At 42.4% G+C, this 21,412-nt stretch overlaps 2 long non-coding RNA genes across 2 annotated transcripts in view; both read left to right on the forward strand.

Moving 5' to 3' along the window:
* Positions 1–4,852: 4,852 nt before the first annotated feature.
* The window catches only part of LOC135485727 (uncharacterized), a 106,626-nt gene continuing 90,066 nt past the window's right edge, over positions 4,853–21,412 (forward strand). The window contains exons 1-2 of the long non-coding RNA XR_010446611.1: positions 4,853–4,926; positions 7,900–7,930. This is a non-coding gene — a long non-coding RNA (uncharacterized LOC135485727). The remainder of the gene's footprint in view (positions 4,927–7,899; positions 7,931–21,412) is intronic.
* LOC135484601 (uncharacterized) lies at positions 13,281–14,454 on the forward strand. The gene is made up of 3 exons (XR_010446472.1): positions 13,281–13,368; positions 13,669–13,734; positions 14,140–14,454. It is a non-coding gene; the product is annotated as an uncharacterized LOC135484601 (long non-coding RNA).

A 21,412-nucleotide genomic window follows, 5' to 3' on the forward strand; every position in this document is an offset into this window, starting at 1 on the left:
CCACTCCACAAGTTTTGCCTCCTCCTTTGAACTTCTTTAGCGACTTCTTGGCTTGTTCGAAAAGAGTTTTCTTCATCTCAAAATCCATCCCAGTCAACACCAAAAGTTTTTCCTCCTGCGTTAGACCAGCTCTACGTAACAGTTTGAACGCTAGAATTTCTGGTGGTAAAGTCAGATTATTGACCTTGATTCTTGTGTATTTCTGATCAAAGTTGGCAATATATTGATCTATAGTCTGATCCGCACTCCTAGTATAATCCTCGAAATCCTCAGACTTCAGCAGTGCATTGTTCTAACTCATCCTTGCCAAGGGTTTAGTTCAACAACTGAATCAACAGATCAAAGCTATTATCACTGTTCAATTCCTCAATTGGTATTTCCTCAAACACCTTCTCCCTAATTTTCAAACCGTCATCCTCTGGTAAACTCAAGGCAACGATAACGCCTTGTTTATCTTTATCTTGTTAATCGCCAAATCAGTCACTGCTTGCAACGCTGCAAGCTCTTTCCGGTAAAGTTCGTAACTCTTACCTTCCCAATACGCCGGTGCTTTTAGCCTAGCACTCATTATCCGCTCGCTAATTATCCAACAAACAAACAAAAACTTCAACTTACGCTACTTTACCGCCCACGCCGACGATCAATTCCATAAAATCAAGCCGATTTTTGCTTGTAAACATTGACGAACTCCGCTATTCCGCCATGCCATGTTAATGCATGCCGCAAATGTACCCAGAATCCACATGAATCCACGCCGATATTCACTCCACTGCGTACCGCTAGATTTCAGCTATGATTCGGTCACTTTCCTAAACGAAATCCTCCGTAGATCGTTACTAAAGCATCTGCTAACACTGTTAAACGCTCATACATGTAGTATACATGTACTCACCATTGATGTTGATTCCCGAATGCTGTAATGTCGTCACGTCATCTAAGAGACGCTCGCCCATCACTGTTGACTACCATCGAAGATATCAACAAATGATGTCATACCCGGAGTATCTGACCACTGCATCCCTCGCATTGAAGTGGATGTCTCACCTACAATTAGGACGCAGAAGCCAAGGAAGATCCGTCTCTACAACAAAGCGCAATGGGACTCGATGAAAGGAGAACTCAAACCACTAAAGAAAGAGATCCGATGTCAATCCCAAACGATGCCCATAAACGACCTATGGCTACTGTTCAAAAACTAACTGCTCGCCATCATGGACAAATACATTTCAACAAAGATATGCAAAACCCGCGCCAAGTTACCCTACATCGCTCCGGAGATCGCGAGACTCCTGAAACGAAGAGACCGACTCCACAAGAAAAGGAAAAGAGCCCAGAAAAACTTCGAATTCTCGAATGCCAGCTACATATGCAGAGACAAGAAGTTAAGGGAACTGAAGACGCTGATCCAGCAAAAGATGAGACAAGCTTATTGGCGCCACCTAGAAACCATCATCACCCCAATGAAGGATGAAGCTAACACCAACAACAGAGGGGCAATGAAACGCTTCTGGCAATTCATCAAAAGCCAACGGAAGGACGATACTGGAATACCAACCCTGAAAGATCGTGGGTGCAACGTCAGCGACCCAAAAACCAAAGCCGACATCCTCAACAAACAATTCGAGTAAGTGTTTGCAGAGGACAACAAAGACCAAACCATGCCCACTGACGCCCAGAAATTCCCGGACATTACACCAATAACCATCAGCGACACTGGAACCCGGAAGATGTTGCTGAACCTGAAAGAACATAAAGCAGCAGGCCCAGATGACATCAGCCCGAGAGTCATGAAGAACCTGGCAACTGGACTTGCCCCCATCCTGGGCATAATCTTCCGTCAATCGTACAGCACTGGTACCATCCCAGATGACTGGCCATCAGCGAACGTCACACCTGTCTACAAAAAGGGAAAGAAGACATCACCAGAAAACTACCGCCCCATCTCCATTACATGCATCTGATGTAAAATGCTAGAGCACATCCTGACAACCAACATCATGCAACACTCAGAACATCACGAGATCCTGTACCATCGCCAGCACGGATTTCGAAGTGGAAAATCCTACGAAACCCAACTACTGGAATTCGCAGACGACATTCTGAGATATATGGAGGCAAACAAACAAACAGACGTCCTAATAATGGATTTTTCCAAAGCATTCGATAAGGTCAACCATCGAAAACTCCTAAACAAACTGTCCAACTACGGAATATCAGTCAAGACCAACAACTGGATATCTGCCTTCCTAAAAAACAGGCGACAAACAGTGTTCCTTGATGGGGAGAAGTTGTATGAAGGCAGCGTAACATCAGGCGTGCCTCAAGGGTCTGTACTTGGACCTTTACTCTTCCTGATGTATATCAATGACATCGCAGACAATTTAACAGCCACTGTCCGACTCTTCGCACGGCACGGTCGGGCCCCTCAGTACCTCGCTGAGATGATCAATGTCTATGAGCCAGAAAGGCACCTGCGGTCAGCACACGACCTATCACTTGTAGTTCCGCGTGCAATAAGACCATACGGCGAGCGGGCATTTGGCCACTCGGCCCCCACGCTCTGGAACCGGCTGCCGACCAACATCCGGGCAGCCGCGACCATTAAGGAATTTCGCGGATTGTTGAAGACAGAGCTGTTTAGTCAGGTGTGATCTTTTTATCTGTAAAGCGCCCGTGAACGAGCATTTTGCTTGAAACGGGCGCTATAGAAATATGGTATTTACATTACATTACATTCGCCGATGATACCATTGTATACCTGGTTATAACATCCCCAGCTGACGCCCAAATCCTACAGAAGGACCTTGATCTACTGGGAGAATGGGCAGTCAGGTGGGACATGGAGTTCCACCCGCAGAAATGTCAAGTCATGACCATCACCAGGAAGAGAAAGCCGATCCTATCGAACTATACCCTCCACGGCCACCCACTCCAGCATGTCAGCAGCGCCAAGTATCTAGGAGCCAACATCACCTCCGACCTGACATGGGCAACACATATAAACGCCATCACTAACAAGGCAAACCGAACTCTAGGCTTCCTCCGCAGAAATGTCCAACTCAACTCCACAGAACTCAAGGCCACAGCTTACAAAGCCCTCGTCCGCCCCCTACTCGAGTACGCCCCAACCATCTGGGATCCCTACCATAAGAAGGAGATAAAGAAAATCGAAATGGTACAACGACGAGCTGCCTGCTACACAACAAACCGATACAGAAACCTGTCTAGCGTAGGATCGATGCTGCAAGAACTAGGATGGCCATCACTCGAACAAAGGAGACAAGAACATCGCCTAACAATGCTATATAAGATCAAAACAGGAGCCGTCGACTGTGGCGGCTTTGATCGAATCTAACTAATATGTCAAGGATGAAGTGAAGTTCTGTTTTCCATGACTTCTTTTATTACCATAGATCCCACAGATCACGTAAATCTACAAAGACAAAACGAATGAACATACATAAAGACTTGCTCACATAATAAACAGGGGACAAGAAAGGAAGAACCAGTGACTGTAAGAAAAAAGGAAGAAAAAGTAGAGGAGGAACAACCATAAAAATTTGTCACATCCAGGAGGACAGACAAGACATACACATTCATGACGTTTCTTGCACAACCATACAGTATCAACTTTGCAGATTTACTACAGCATTCTATCTGAACATTACACCGAATCTTTAACATAGAATCATGTATTAAATGGCATTTACCTGCCTAGATCCTTACTAAAAATATGCATCTCAGCATTCTATAAACATTTCAGTGCATTCTAAGGACATGCACCAGGGCGTCACCTGGTGTTAAACTATGAAACTATAGCGGGAGCAAACAAGCGTGGGTTTTCACTAATTAAACACATCAAAAACTGACCTTTACCGGCTCTGTCATGAACTGGGCTTGTACTGTAGGGTTTCTATACATGTTATTTTAGTTAATTACCTTTGTTCCGGCATCGGGTCTAACTAAGGTTCCCGAAAAAGTGCCCTTTACTGGCACAAATTCTATACAGTTCGTAATGACCGAAATGTTTGGGTTCAAAGCGAGGCTGGGCGGAACCGGAATGACGCACTAGCCAAAAGGAGCACGAAAATGGAGGCGCCAAATTCAAATTATCCGCCAAACACCAAAAGAGCGCAAAATAGAGCGCAAACTGCAAAAACGCACTAAAACATGCATTACTGACTAAATTCTAACCGACGGCAGTCACAGTCGACATCACAACAAGGCGTCTCACACCATCCAGACGACACCACAAACAACATCACAACTCGGCATTTCTAACAATAGGAAGCAGCAAAGATTACGTAAAACATTAATTTTACCCAGGAACCATTAAAGAATGGAATGCACTCCAATTCGATCCGGAGCAATGCGAAAATGTGGACCAGTTCAAAACCAATCTGCTGGCCACAAGACGCACACCAACGAGCGAATAGTATACGAGAAGAAGCGTCGATGATGTCCCCAGCACCACTTACGTCATTACAAACTGTTTACCACACGTTAATTGTTAATTTGGACATTGCATCGACTTTTAAAACACGTTTACCCTTCCCTCAGTGCATGGGCAAACAGTCCAACTGCCACAACCTTCATTAATGACGTAGAGTAGTTCAAAAGAAGAAGAAGAAGAAGAGACTACGCCATCTCGCCACGTCACAACTCCGTCACGATTAAATCACGATGACGTCTATAAAGTCTCCAAGACGACCGTACTAATATATTAACAACTTGTATACGATGGGCTACCCAGATCTGTTCAGCGGATATATTCTCCGCACTGGCTAGTGAAACGTATGGTTAATACATAACGTCCATACTGGCTTGTCAGACCCAGATGTGCGCAAGACTACCTATGGCGTGTCTTACGATAATTTCGGATTTTGATATATTTCACTCGCAAAAACGTAATATTCTGCCTGAATGGTGAGTACTCAAGTTGATTTTTTTCATAAAATTTACGTTCAAGTTTATATTGTAGGCAAACGAATGTGTACATTAAAGTCTCTTCACTACAGTGACAGTTGATTCAATGATGTTTCATTTCAGTGCATGCTGTGGAGCATGGAGATGGGTCTGGGAGTGTGGTGTTTCATGGCTGGTAGGCCTAGACCGTAGGCTGTGGGGTCGAAGTCAACACGCTGAACTGAGGAACGGAGAGTATAGGGCTTGCACCACGTGCTGATATCTGATGATTCATGCAAACGCATAGAAGTGTCCAGCTTGGTTTTCTAACTAACTCTAATTTATTGGTAAAATAACATAGCTAAAGTACATACAACAATATGATTGATTTGGAGAGCGAGAGGTTTACAAATAAGGAAATGAGTGGTAGTGATTGGTCAAGAGTCTCCTTTTTCTGTCCTGTCCGACACGAGGCTTCTGGCCTCATTTTGAATTGGAAAAAATAATTTCAGAGATTGGATTTTTTTACCATGTCAAGTTGTTTTATAGCACTTGCCTAAAACAAGTTCAAAGTTTTAAATAATTACCCTGAATTAATTTTATTGAGGGGAAAAGTAGGGTGTTCAGGTCAAAATAAACCATTACATATACAATTATTATTGCAGGCTATATTTCAAGTATCAGCTATTATAAGCATTATGGCTTTTACAGAATGGAAAAATTCCTGTTCAGTCCAAAGTTATAGGCATTTGAACTTCGCAAGATTGGGAAATTTTGGCCAAGGGCGCCAAAGGGAAAATGCCTTACAGGGTCAAAGGTCAAATGGCATCCAACATGGCTGCCGGGGTGAGAAAATGATCAGTATTTTAGCTGTAGGAATCTTATTTATGAATTTTTTTCAGCAAAATTTATAGAACGGAGTCATATTATGATGTCCGTCCTAACAAATCCAAAATGGCCGCCAAAATCCAAGATGGCTACCAATAATCCAAGATGGCCACCAAAACTATGTAACTTGGCAACCTTTTCTGCAGCTCTGACTCCCATTGCAAGCCAAAGGAGTAGTAAAACTTGATAATTACGAATCTTCGGGTTGGAATTCAATATGGCGGCATTCCAAGATGGCCGCCAAGGACAAATATTGAAATATGGCTGCTAGTAATAAGGATCTTGGCAGATATCATTTCTTTCTTAAACTAAGACACTGGTATGATATGCAGCTTGAGGTCAGTCTATCCACTTTGATGCAATCACCATCAGGCGGCCATGTTGAAACCAAGATGGCCACCATATTGAAACCAAGATGGCCGTCAAACTTTGCCAACGCCATTAATATTCGAACCAAGCTTGTAATATATCAAAATGATCGGATGAGAGTAAGGACGCCAGTCGACTGTTTAAAATGTGGCTATTAACAGACACAGAAAGACTAGAAGCGTTATAAATCAAGTTCATACATTATTATTCAACTCATTCGCAAATTATAGATGAAAGTAACGGATAATACGCCTCAAGTACCATCGAATGTATTCGCTGCTTGACAACCACAATCCCTCATTGTGCTGAATCTGCCTCAATTCTCTTCATCCAGCCAGATCTGAAAATAAAGAATAATTATACCTCAAAATAAAGAATAATACCTCAAAATAAAGAATAATATCTTAGGTACTTTCAATTATATCATTTATGTCAATGAGACATCTCCGCCAAGGCTTTATTGGTTCAGAGTTACAGATGGTGCTATAGTACACACAGCTATAGCCTAACATGGCCTGGTCACTCACAGAACACTGTCACACTGTCACTAGAACCATGCAATGCTGAATGCATGAACCAGGAAATGAAAAGAAAAACATTGATATTTTCACCAAACTACCCAACAAAACCTTTAAATATAGAGTATTCGAGTCTCAGGACTGTCGAGAACAACATTAGTCAACTGTCACGAGATAACAAGAATGAAAACATTGTCAAAATATGCAATAAACCTACCCAAACTGACTGAAATCAGCTGATTTTCTTATGCTAATTTAATTGGAAAAGTGCCCGGATGTTACGAAAATTGGGCATGCGCCACCATCGGCCAAGTTGGAACTACAAAATAAATTATAAACTCTTGTTTCCGCTGGAGATGTCAAATTATTTTCATCAAAACGGAGGTTTATACTTACAATTACCACTAAATCCGTTTAATTATCATTTCTATGAGATTTCAGAAGGGATAATTAGGTGTTGTTTAGGAGTGTCAAATCTTGGAAATGCCTAAAATCGGTAAATATTGACGGAATTTCATCCGGTTTTGGACGAACAGCAAGAGTTTCAGCAGTAGAGTTCATTTCCGGATAGATAATTTACATAGGTCATATGCCCTTTTGCGGAAAACGCGCCAAAGATTTGACGAGCAAGTGACAGTTGGCCACGCCCCCGTGCCGTCCTCATTAGCATAACGTTATGGCGGACGTGATGATCGCCACGGCGGCCCAAGTTGTGCGTAATTTCTAATTTCTCCCCAAATACTCGATGAATTTCATTGAAATTTGAGACAATGAAAGATTAGATACCTGTTTACCTTGGATCTTCCTGGTTTCTTCATACATCATCGATAAGACGCCGAAATTAACCGATCTTCAAGAGGTGTGAAAAGTTTTTTTCGTCATTTTCTGTGCGTGACGCGAAAATACGCTTACGGAACGTCGAAAGTCACGTGACCTGAACACCCTAGGAAAAGGCCAGCAAATGTCCTGTCTGACACGTAACTAATACCATGAAATGGCCCTTCTCCTAGTTTTCTCAGCACATGCTGCCGACACATCATGGGCAAAGGAAAGCCCGTCGCCAGAGGGAGGCAGCACAGAAGCAAAAAAATAATCTTTCAAATTGCTTCTCTATCACTTTTATTTATTCTATGCATTGTTCCTTTCTATGTATTGTTCCCAAGTCTTATAGCTTGTTTCCATTATGCATGACAATATTCTTCTATTTCTAATCTTGTAGTGGTGTGTAATCCTGCCTGGCACAACTTGTAGTAAGTAGTTTGCACTCCTTTCCTTTCCTTTCGGCTTTCCTCCGGCAAGTGCATAGGTAAAATAGCTTTTTTTCTCAAGTTGTTCTCACTTATTTCTGTTCATCATCATTTCTGTTCATCATTGTGTGTTGCTAATAAAATTTAATCCATAGGGAATCATCATTTACATATTGAAAACCCAAGCACATGCTGTGACATACACTGGTCCACCTGGCTAGTTGTGCGGCCTACTTCTTGGGCAGTGATATAAACAAGGTCAGGCATCCCGAGTGTTGACAAAGCGAATGAGAGAATGCGGTTCAATTTAAATTGCTCCTTTATTAACCATCTTTGTTCTATCTAACCTGACGTGCACATTATCATGATTATGAGGATTATAAAAAAATGCCGTGTTGGCTATTTGTAGCTAAGAATTGGACACTGGGATAAGTATGTGCCCCTTAGACATTGCCATGTCTCTCACTCTGTTGTGGTTCAATTTAATTGCTATCTAACCTGACATGCACATATTGTGATTATGAGGATTATAACAAACATGAATGTTTTGCGGTGTTGGCTAGTTGTAGCTAAGAATATTTGATTTAAGCATTGGACACTGGGATAAGTATGTGCCCCCTTAGACATTTTGGGATTAAATTAACCTGGTCTCTCATTTTGTTGGGGCTTCCTTATGTGCCCTTTTGTTGTGACCTGTTTGTCCACAAGTACTACATTTAATTTCGTATTTTAATTTGCGTCGCGCTCCGGTTGATTTCAACTCACTAATTAATTCGATTATTCTTCTCAAGGACCTGCTTCAATGCAGCTTCCCCCTGATGATGTGTTCCGCGGAAATAATTTTTCGTCAGTCCGTCGTTCAACTTTTCAACTCCCTGCTGATTAAATTTGGTGATGTCATATCTGTTTGAAAATTCGGTTATATGATTAGCTAGAATATGCATGTATACTGTGAATGTTCCTTCGTTGGTAGACCCTGGCATACACACTAAACCAGTCTCTGGCTTTCCTATCAAATTCAGGCAGGCGGTCCTTGGAATTGGACGTACAAATTTCTTTCATCATTTCCATGGTATCACTGAAAAATTATGCCAGAGAGCATCGATATCAGCTACCGTACCAGAGGATGATCCTTTAAAAAGTCCTTCACTTTAATGGCGGCGAGTATCTTCCTGTGTTCAAGGCCAAGTCCCTGTATTGAAATAGACCTGCCCTATCCACAAAGAAATGGAAATCGGATATTCCAAGTGATGAAACAAAATGTTCAAATTTCTTGATATTGCCATGTTTTTCTTGACTGATGGTCTTGAGGGATTTTCCTATATTGTCCATTGACTTCAGTTCCGTAATCAGCCGTCCAACTAACTGAACCAGAATCCTTAAAAACAAATGTAGTATGTCAGGAATAACATGATCAGTCTCGATATTTGGGAATATCGAGGGTGATGAACAGTTGAAGCTACTTTTCTTTGGTTTCGTGGACATTTCCTTCATTTCTGCAATGCTCCTTGCACCAATGTTTGGATTGAACATTGACCAAACTTTTTCCATATCGCCTCTGTCATCTGACGGACATTTACACCATGGGCAGGCATTAGTACACTGGGGAGCATCAAGTCCGAGAACCGCATTGAGATACTTCAGATCACCACCAAGAAAAAACTCAAGGATGTATTTCTTGCCATCAACGTCTAAATTCACTTCTGTCCAAATTCCTAACTTCTTCTGTAATGTCTGAAAGGGCCAAGATTAAGTCTGAATACTTCTCAGTACATTTGAAAATGCCAATCACATGAGTTCCATCAACGCTCTCACATTTTTCATCCTCAATGATGGAACATGATTGACATAGAACATGTATTCTCTTCCCCAATTTAGTGCCGTCCCCACTGACTTTAATCCGTAAGGTTCTTGGACTGTCATCTTCCTGGTCTTCGTGATGGAAACTACAGTTACGGATAGCTGTGGGCAACCGGTCAGCTATATTTTGCTGAACTCCATTGATTAGTTCCTCTATCGTACCATTCTCCTTTTGTACCTTCAGACTCAGAGGGGTGGAGTTTTCTAGACCGAGAAATAAGAGTGCATCTTGAATTTTCGATTGGGTGGCTTTTGTCTTTTGTTTTCTGTAGCGTTTAGACAGCTTGCTTGGACTTTTATATCCCTTTTTCAGTTGCTTGTTCTTTTTCTTCCTTATCTTCCTTTTCAAGGCTTCTAATTTTCTCTTTGTTGCGTTGTGCTTTTCATTCTGGGCTTGCGCTTTGGCATACAGCGTTTCAAGTTTTCATCGTTTCTGTCTCTCATCATCAAGATCATCAGCAAGCTTCCTTTTCATCGGGGAATCACGCTTGAATTTCAGGGTTATGTTGAACAGACCCCTTCCAACGACTGTAGATCTTCTGCAAGGGCCGGCCTGACTTTGACTTTAACTGATAAAACATGGAACATAACTTGCTCACCAGTGGCCCCAGGACAGACTCTTGATCATGGTTATGGAATTCTATTCTATGTTTTGTGCAAAGTTTTTGCAAGACATTGATCGCAGTTGGATGGTCAAAATTTCGGCCAGCTATTTCATACAAAGCATACGTGTTTACCGGAAATTTGTAGCCATGCAAATGATACTGTGGGTTTCCTTTCACAACTTCTGGGCTAACACTGATCAAGAAAAATGTGGCAAAAAACAGCCAGAGAAACCTCGGCCACACCCTTCCACAAGCCATGTTCATGATAGAGTCCTATATATTTTAAATACATTTAGCCTAAACACCGGCATGTGAAAAACAACTTCATGGACAATGGTCAATATAATTTCAGACAGCAAACTGAAAGAAAATGTTAAAATAATGATACCGGTAATAGATCCTTGAAAAGTACAATAACAATCGGTTCCCTCTAATGAAATATTTGGTTCAGAAAGGTGTGTAAGACAGTTGTTCATGAATTCCTAATTGGAAATACCATTGAATGTTTAATCCTATAGTCGAGTTTCTGAATTATTGTTCACAGTCTGTTAGTTCACTGCCCTGGCTTTGTAGAACAGTTTGTAGATCCTCACGGACGCTTCGCCTGAATATGAATTTGAAAAAGAAGTAAAATCCTCTGTGAATCGTCTTTGGTACACAGTCCGAGTCGTACACTTTGAGTGGTTTCCTTTCATTGCTTATAAAATGGGACTGTCTCAATGATTATGTAATTAAGTGTCAGTTCGTGGTTGGACCATGCAAAATGTGCTAAGGTGGTGTCCCACCAAAATCAATGAAATTTGGTGGAGACATACCTTAGGGCTAAACTATAAAGGATATAAAATATGAGCAAATTCGATTCAGGGGTATGCCCAAATTTGGACTCAATAGTTTTAGGGCCCAGCGGGTGGCCATTTTTTCATGTACTTCAATGGGTCATCTTTGAGTACTCGTAGAAAAAAAACAGTCAGGCAAGGTCCTTTCCTATCATATTATCTACCTTTCCATAGAAGGTCATAAAAGATATTGTTAGCATAAGGGAGAAATGGCAAAAACTTGACCCCTACCCCCAAAAGGCCTATTTTCACATGCCCGTGTTCAGGGCCCATTTACCCGGCTTCTGCGGGTATTCAGATCATGTGACTTGCCAGGGATTACAGGCTGCACACATGCTTAGGGATCACGTCCAAAGTCCGCACGCGATATTCGCCGGTGAAATTCACCCTACAGTATTTCGCCTGCGACATCTGTCCGAAAATCGACCGGCAAATGTGAGGCGATAATATGAAATCGCCGGAATGTCAGATGCGATATTCGCCCACAATCGCGCCAATTCTACGATTTCGCCCCAAAAATTGCTCCAGGCGATAATGGAGCGATTTTACGAAATTGGTGGCTCTTGCATGCTTGTCCGATATTCGGAACGATTTTGCAACGACTTTCGTCTTTCGTCGCGTAAACAAATCGGGTCATACTATAAACAGCGTCCACTAGACGCAAGGGCCCAACGCGCCGCGTAGCGGCAAAAAAGCGAAGCTGGCGAAACATTTATAACGGGTCACCGTCACTTATTATTGGACTTATAGCGCATTTACGGGGTTGCAACTATTTTGCTTTATAGTGTCACCAGGAAAGAAAAGCATGCGACCTAACGCCGATCTATTTGTATAAAGTGATAATTGGAAGGTATATAGTAGGAAATATCAATAAAATAATCATTCCATGTCGTCTTTTGAGGGCATTTTTGATTGTAAAAAATATATGTGTACGTCACCGTAGTCTCTGCAATGATAATTTTATCAGAGCAGTCTCGCGCAAGTAGAAGTTCTTTACCTATTAGTTCTTCACTTATTAGTCTCAACGTCTGGCGCAAAGCCAGACGTTTTCCATTACGATTTCACTACGATGTTTGACAAGAAGGAGCAGTGCGCGAGATATGCTAATGAGCAGACTTCCCTCGCTTGAGTTTCTGAAGAATGTTCCATATCGCGCTAAGCTCATCACTCATTCACTGCTGCTGATTATGACATGCGTGCAACGGTAGGTATCTGCTCCCCAACTTCCACCCTAATACGGTACAATAAGTTACCATTTGATGGGAATGGGACAATGCCCTCACTGTGTATGGAGTCATAGGGATAAGAAGACATTATTCATTAGTGTTGGTACAAGTGATTTTGCCCAAAAAGCATGCGCATTCAAAAAACAAAATATGCAAGGTATCATGTACATGACCATGACGACGTGCAGAAAGTGCACTGGCCAGTGCATACCCTATGGCTATGTACTAGTAAACATGGTAAACATGAACAACATCATTATTCATCGGCAGTTCATTTTACTCCGAGCTTTTCCTGAAACATATAGCCATGATGATTAGGCCTACCATGTACCATGACCAATAACAGCACTAGATCATGTAGATGTCAACAAGTTCACATTCGTATAATCCCGCATGGCGCATGTGGGGCATGCGTCTAAACCAAAGCCCCAAAATCACTTGTTTTGGTCTATTTCACTTATGTTTCCCCCGTCTCCCACCCCAGTCCATAATACATTTACAGTTTACAATCCCCGATCATGGCCCAACAAAAGGTCATCGGTTGACTAAAGGAACAGTACACAACTGTTCAATGGATTTATAGTCGAATGCGATCAAACTACGTCTTTTCAATCGTGGATTGTAAATTTAACCCCATGGGCCTAGGGAAGGCCCTATAACAATACTTTCGACACAGTTATTATCTCCGCTGCCTCCACCATGTTACACACAGTGCTCACTGCTGATTCTAAAATGCGCCACCTAGTCAAAACAGGACATATGTTCTTCTAGGAATAGATCTCTTTCCAATATTTCGTCATTCCAGTTCCACTATCGTCATCACCTCATCATACTTTCATTGACATTACAGGCACACATCCACAGAGCACTCTTCAAATCATCTACATAGTGGTTATCCAACTAGGATTATAAAGGTAATTTCTTAGCCCCGCACAGTGGGTTTCAGTCTTGATAAAGGGGCACTATTGCTAGCAGCTAGGTAGGCAAGATAAAGTTAGCCGAAGTAGCCGATAAGGGTCTCTCACCCCTCAAAGTCCGTCACAACTATTCAAGCTTGTACAAGGAATACATGCAGCGCTGACTCTAACAAGACCCAATGGGAATGTCGCACAGTCATCTGTCAAAAACAAGACCTATGTTGTGGTATGATCTCTTGCCAATATTTAATAATTGCACTATCGTCATCACCTCATAATACTTCATTGACATTACAGGCACACATTGACATAGACCACTGTTGCAATCAACGACACAGTCGCTATCCAAGTAGCATTATAGAGGTAATTATCATTATCATACCTCATTAGCATGTGAACCAATCGCGTCGCGTCCTTTGCGATCACGGCAAAGCCTCATGGAATAATGTCTTTCACCGTTGAATAATTTTTCATATTCCATGCCTACAACTTCAATTTCTTCATATTCCATGGCTAGAAGTTCAATACTAATATAATATCCAAGATAAAGTTACAAGAAGTAGTCAATAGGGGTCTCTCACCTCTCACTGTATGTCCACACTATTCACGCTTGTACGAGGAATACATTCAATGCTGAATCTAACAACACCCACTGCCCTTACTCTGTATATTAGTCACTGGAAGATGGCCCATTTCACTCCTTGCTTCTACTTCACCTATAGTCTCATTGCAAACGCCTCAGTTCTATGATATCACATTCACTTTCAGCTGTCATGCAACGCAACAACTGTGCTATCTGCCATCGCACATCAACGAAGAAGTGCAGCCGCCCACATTCCACCTCACGTCTGTCCGACCAGCTGCAATCCTCGAGGACGCCCAACTGTACCACGATTTCACTACGATGTTTGACAAGAAGGAGCAGTGCGCGAGATAGGCTAATGAGCAGACTTCCCTCGCTTGAGTTTCGGAAGAATGTTCCATATCGCGCTAAGCTGACCACTGCTGACCATGACAGGCGTGCATTGGACTGGTACAGGTTGGAACTGAACATTGAATATGCTGGTGGTGACGCTTTCTGATGAGAAGTTGGTCGTGACTGATGCAGTATCCTTGGACTTGTCCACAGCATCGTTCAATCATTGCTCTCTGAGCTGCCTTGATTCTGTACTTACCCAAATACTAAGACCAAATGCCTGTTGACTGTGCTTTAAGAGAGACTGGCGCCATGCCTAGAGATATGACTGACCCCTATTGGCAAATTTGTATGACTTTATCTTGCCTACCTAGCTGCTGCCTATAGTCTCCCTTTAACTGCGGAACACTTCAAAGTCGATAAAATGCCATGTTCCACCTTTTAATGTGTTCAGACCGCCATTTTCAAAATAATCAAGTCAGGACACTGCCTTCTAGTCTCATAATAAATTTTGCTTTCCTCAATAATAACATTTCTTCTTCTTCAATGCTTTCATCATTCCAAACTTTTCCTCCTCTGACTTATACAGGGGTACAGTCATGGCAATCAAAACCCAAATACTGAGACCAAATGCCTGTTGACTGTGCTTTAAGAGAGACTGGCGCCATGCCTAGTCTCTCTTATAGTGTAGCGGCCAAGGCTCAAAAAGGGCTCTATTTAAGGAGATACCCCTACCGGAGGTATAACAAGCTGGGATTGGTCTCATTTTGTTCGTATGGATCTCTAGTTTCTGAAAAATGATGTTGTAGTTGCAGGAACGTTGTACAACATGCTGAATTAACCCCTTCTGTGCGGCAACGAGTGAAAAAATGACGATTTTCTTTAATCGCTTAGATGAGAGAATCAGCCCCTCTAACGTCTACTATGGCTGGTTATATCAGTGTATATCATTGAAATGGACCTCTAGCAATATATTTTAGGTGGTTTTATGCTAGCAGGGTGGTTACAGGGCCAAAAATATGCCCAAAATTTGAAAATTTTTGACAATTTTGACCAAAACGAAAGATATTTTCTTATATTTTTCCACAGATACTGTATATAACAGTGTTATATATGAAATAAGCCTCATTAATGACTACCTGTGTTGGTTATATCAGTCTTCGTCATTGAAATGGATATCTAACAATATATTGCAGGTGGTTTCATCCTAGTAGGGGTGCCACGGGCCCAAAATTATGCCCAAAATTTGATTTTTTTTTAAACAATTTTGAACTGAAAAGAACCATATAACCGTAAGATAATGTAAAACAGTGTCTGACCTGATTAAATTCATTAGCTGGGAGTTCACATTGGTTAGAACATATGTTATAGCATGGTGAGTAAGTAAAGAATGACCAAATCTACCCCCTGTTTACAGAGTAAAACTATCTTTCGTAAAACGAACGTCATCGGTATGTCCATTGCAAGTTAACTGTCTACATGTCCATCTCCATTTCATCACCTTCTTCAGGAATATTATACTGGTTTTGACAGTTTACACAACCACACGCCTCTATGCACCATAGTTTCGCAAGAGCACAAGGACATTTCTTCTCATCCAAACAGTCTTTATCAGTGCAGTAGAGATGGGTCAGTTTCCGAACCTCTATTGGAGCAGCTGCTTGAGTGAACATTGTCTGAGTGATACCTCCACCATCACAAGCAGACCAGCCATGACCAACTGGTTCTACAACCTCTTGGTTTGCGATGTGACTTTCACACCATATTTGCGTTTGGTACTTTGCACGAAGTACATGTTGTTTAAACGAGTCCTCTGTTGGGGGGAGCATTGCTGCTGCCTTGTCCGTCGTGGTAGCCATCTGATACCGCAGTTCGTCAAGGGTGTCAATACCCTTGGCCTTCTTTCCATATAAAAGTAAAGCATAACTGCGAGCCACAGTGATGTTCACCTCTAGGTTTTCGGAATGCAAAGTCTTTAGATCTGTCAGCGTGTCCGCATTTTTTAGCAGTGTAGAATAGGCAGTTTTTTTCCCTATTCTGTTCAATGAGCATGTAGTGTCACATCCTGTTAGGGCATGGGCAGCAGGCAGACACTGAGATACTGTTGGGCCAAGTTGGTTTGCAATGAGATGTACTGGAATGTAACGTTCCTTCCCTGAATGTCCAGCATACATATACACAAGATCAGCTAAGTGGCCTCTGCTGAAGTAATAGACCATCAACACCAATACGTCTGTGTCGTCACAACGTATTATGATCCTATCAAAGTCCTTTGAGAGACTGCAAGCGTGCAAGATCATGCGGGTATCAGCTTCCTCCTGGTTGCTATACAGACTTTCAAGGGATGATGCACAAGATGAGGTAACCTCCTTCACTAGTTCTCCCTCACTGAATCCTCCGGCCAAGACAATGGATTTACCGTTTGGGATGAATTCAGCGGCATGCTCTACGATGAAATGCGAGATATAATTTGCAAGGCTAGCCTTGTTGCCAGCTCCTTTCAGAAACTTTCGATAGTTAGGCACATCCCTGCCTCCCTGGATCTGATACTGTGACTGGACGGAAGAACTACGCCGTTCTCTCTCTGTTGTTTTGATTGAGGGCTTGTGATCATACCTATCAAAGACAATCGTCACACTGGTCAACTCCAAGCGTTGCATATTCAGAAGTCGCACTGTACGTTTCTGAACGACTTCTGCCAAATCCTTGAATGTTTTGAACTGGTTCTCGTTCAGTGCTTGAAGCATTGCCATGCCATCAATGATATAAGCTGATGAATTGGATTCTGGTATCTGTGGCAGCTCTGCTAACACCTCAGTGCAATTAGATTCAAGCTTGTCCGTCAGATCAGATTTGGTTGTCTTTCTCATCGATCCGTCATCATGGAAGAGTGATGGTGCTATCGCCGCCAGTTCGTACTTGAGAACGTTCCTCATGTCGACATCGCGAATCCTGGAGACTGCCAGAAGCCGTCGAAACAACACCTCGGTGTCAATGATCAGCTTTCGATCCTTGTCATTTGGAAGGGCTTTCTTCATATCTGCGAATGTTGACACAGTTTTCTTCTTTAATGCGTCCCAAAAATCTTTTGTTGGCTCATCTCCAAGTCGTTCCTTCACAAAGTTATCAAAGATAACTTTGCCTTTGTCTGGGATGTCCTTCAGTGAATCCTCAACTTGTGGTGATGCCATTTGACCTGTGGTAATATTCAGCAGATTGTCTGGAACATCTTCGAGGTCAAATGGATCCTGGCACTGGCTTTCCAGGTATTCCTTCATGTCGTTCACGTCTTTTCTGTCCTTGTTCATACGGGCATTTCCAAGCTCTTCGGGCAGTTTTCTATTCGTTCCAGAGTTGCAAACAAGATCCTTGAAAGCCTCTGCATATTCCCCCGTGATGTGTCGTGTCAGAAGCCAGCGAAGCAGGGCACCTTTGCGTAGGGTAAATCCGATCACGCCTCCCTGGCTCTTTGCCTCTCGATTGATTGTTTGCTCCAGAGCTTGGTCTGTCGGGACGCAATTGAAAGCTCTTGCTGCTGTCCTGCGCACAACAAATCCTCCCTCCATCATGTGGTGGTACATCAGGGGCTCTCGTTCCTCCAATTGATTCATCTCTGCAATGTACACAGGGGTGTATCGTGCATAGTTCACACGCCCAGCAAGGATGAAATAGGGAACCGTTTCCATCACAGCTTCAAGGTGCATGAGGAAGTCTGCCTCCCTATCTGCGCGTAACAATCGCAGCAATATATTCCCTGCCTCTAGAAAGCTATCCCAGTAGGCAAATGTAGCAGATTGACATCTTCCTTCTTTTCGAAAGCGAGCTATTGTATCTAACACGGACTGGGGGATCATGCCCTCTGCCTTCTGACAAGCAGCTGCACAGGCGGTCGCATCCTTTGATTTGAAGGACTGATCAAGATCGTGTACAAATTGCTTGGTTTCGTCAGTAAGCCAGGGCAAACACTTCTTTGTGGCAAAGGACTCAGCTGCGATCAGAAACATGTGTGTTAGCGCTTCATGAGCGAGACGAATACCTCGGATTGCGCGGGCATACTGCTTTCCCTGGAGCATCTGGTTAGCCGTGGCTGCTGCATATACATCAGATGAGGTTAAGATATTGAGAAGTCCACCATCTCCGAATAATTTGCCAATGCTAGCGAGGAAAGCCATTGTCAGATGCATACCTCCGAGTCTCATTGTTACTTTGCCGACTAGACGCTCTGGTTTGCTCCACATAATCTGTTGTGCCTTACTGTAGATTGCAAGGTCTGCTGTGACGAGTATGTGCTCCTGCCCTAACTCCTCGGCTATGAGCACAAGTCTCAACAACGTTGTGAATATGGTGGAAAGATCAGATGGTGAGGCATCGATGAACGGCAGGTATCGAATCCTTGTAACTGGGACCGTCTTCGTACACACAAGGGCATTGAAACCACTCCACGCCGGAATATTAGAGTTATCATCTCCAGAAGCCCGTGCCACTTCCCAAATCAAGTCTTTCATCACGACACTCGTAACTGTTTTATTGTCCGAGTGATAGGTTACTGTTGGAGCTGGCTTTTTAGCCGGCTTGCGATACCCTTGGATATGCTGCTCCCTATACTGTGCAGTGTCCAGTGATTTCTGTTTTGTGCAAGGAATTGAAGACGATTCTCGAGTTTCTTGAGTTCGTTGATACAAAACAATTGCCATGGCATGGGTGGTATGTTTCCCATCGATTGTCTCCTCATTTTGGTCGAAGTTATCAATGGCTGCATCAACAATTGATAGAATGTTTTCCGGGTCAAACTGTGAAATCCCACGTGGTATCTTGACGTCAGACGGCCCTGATAGCTCATCGACAGCTGCCGATGTTAGAAACTTTCTGACTTGGTCATAATTGACAGAATATCCAAGGGAACATAAAACATCTATAAGTGCCTTACTCCCATGGTCATGGTGCGTCTGGACCCCAAGACCAAATGTAATGGGAGTCTGTGTCCTACAGGCCAAAGCAATGGTGCTGTGGCAGATACCCAGTACCCTCATATCAGCCTCAGTTGGGGGACAATGCTTAGCTTTATCAAAGAAATTCTTCGACGTGCACCATGCTATAAAGTCATACAATGTATCCGGAACAAATTTCCTGCACTGCGGTATGTTGAAGTCTCCACTTGGAGAATATTCAGTGGTTTGATAGGTAATTCCTGCCATTGAATTGCGAAGGATACCAGCAGCTCGATGAAGGATGGCAGCATCATCCAGTTCATTTGAACTGTCACTAATGAATTCACATTCACCGGATTCATTGATCTGGATGTTTAGTGCGGCAGCTTTTTTCAGAGCGTCACCAACACTCAACTCACTCGAACAAACTAGATCGGACTTGCCAGCTTGGGCTATGAATAACAGTTTGTCGTTAAACCGTTTCTTGAGCTTATCCTTAAGCTTCCACGAGGGATAGTCACTTGGCTTTACATTGGTACCAGTTTGATTACCTTCATTGAGTATCTCAATGAATCGTTCAAGTAGAGAGGACAGTGTAACAAGCTTTTTAGTTCTTGAGAGTAACGTGTTCTCGATTTCCTCACTCAAAGATAGAACAGCCTTATCATAATCACTCAGACACTTCTGCCCCTCAACCTTGGCTCGGTCAGCCTTGATATTTCTCGGTGTAACATATCTACTGTAACATGTCCTATGGTATTTGGCATCATATGCAAACAAGTCTGGATATGACAACATACGCATATGAATCTTGTCATCAAGTCTTTCTAGGGATGCTGCAATAATGCGTTCATGAGTGGAAGCCCCAGTGCCGGTAGTAATATTTGTCAACTTTTCTTTCCGAGTGTTTGATGTCCCACAAATAAAACAGTCAGTTCTTATGTTAAATGAAGAAGTTTCAGTTCGCCGAAGCCGGTTAGGACCACTCTCCACCATGTCACTAGCAGTGCTAACTGTTGCACTCGTTTCATCATTTCGTACGTACTTTAGATTACTCGCAGATGTGTACCAAGCTCTGCACTGGTTGTGATATCTCACTGTAACATTTTGATTTAAAATGTCATCTTTGATTTCAGAGAGCGCTACATTCACATGATCTTGACGTTTTTCCGCAGCCTGAATAATAGCTTTGATTCCCTCTAACGTTGGATTTTTAACAAATGCACGGTCTGCATCCAAGGGGCAGTTACATATCACACAGTCGTCATTGCTGCTTTTTCGTCTTTTCTTCTCAGGAGGTTCTTGGATAACATCCATTCTATTTTCTGAAAAAAAGGGTCAATGTCAATACCGAAATCCAAAAACTTCAAAACCGGCTAGGCTGCTGGATCAAGGTGTTAAACATTTTAGTGCTATTTGTTAATTAATTCACAATAGGCACCCCATATGGCACATTGTTTTGAAGAAACCTGCTCATTAAAATCAGTCCTTTTGATTCAATTTTCAACAACAGTGCAAGCATGCTTATAAATTATATCAATTGTATGAGATCCTTACCTTCTACTGGCCTAAATACCAGAGTAATTACTTGAGGACCATCTCTCTGTGGCCAGTGATTATCTTTTTATGTGAAGAAAGCATTGACCTTGAATTGAAGCCATTGAAACAAATTAGCAATTAGGGTGTGCTGCCATCTACAGACAAGTACGCAAACTGAAAAACCTATGGGAGGCTGAATGTGTCACACACCTGTCAGTTAATCCTAAAGTTTAGGCCTATACACAAGGGGGTTATGGATCATGTTGTATCATTTCTAATATGCTTAAACATACTAATATATCCATGATATAACTTAGCTGACAAATTAAATTAAAAGAAAAAACGTGTTTCACTTTGGTCTAAAATGGTCCAAAATTGTCAAATTTTGAGCATATTTATCGGCCCGTAACCCCCTACTGGCAATAAAACACCTGAAATATAGTGCTAGAATTCAACTTCAATGAAGTACATTGATATAACCAGCCATGGTAGGCATTAAGGGGGTGTATTTCATCAAAAACGGATATTTATGAATTATCGGCATTTTACGGGTTGTCGCAAGTAGGGGGTTAAACGGCCATGTTGTACCCATTTCAATATGCTGAAACAAATTTTTATATCAATGAGATATCCTAGCTGACAAATTAAATCATATATA

This window comes from Lineus longissimus, chromosome 3, assembly GCF_910592395.1.
Source record: "Lineus longissimus chromosome 3, tnLinLong1.2, whole genome shotgun sequence".
Taxonomy (NCBI): domain Eukaryota; kingdom Metazoa; phylum Nemertea; class Pilidiophora; order Heteronemertea; family Lineidae; genus Lineus; species Lineus longissimus.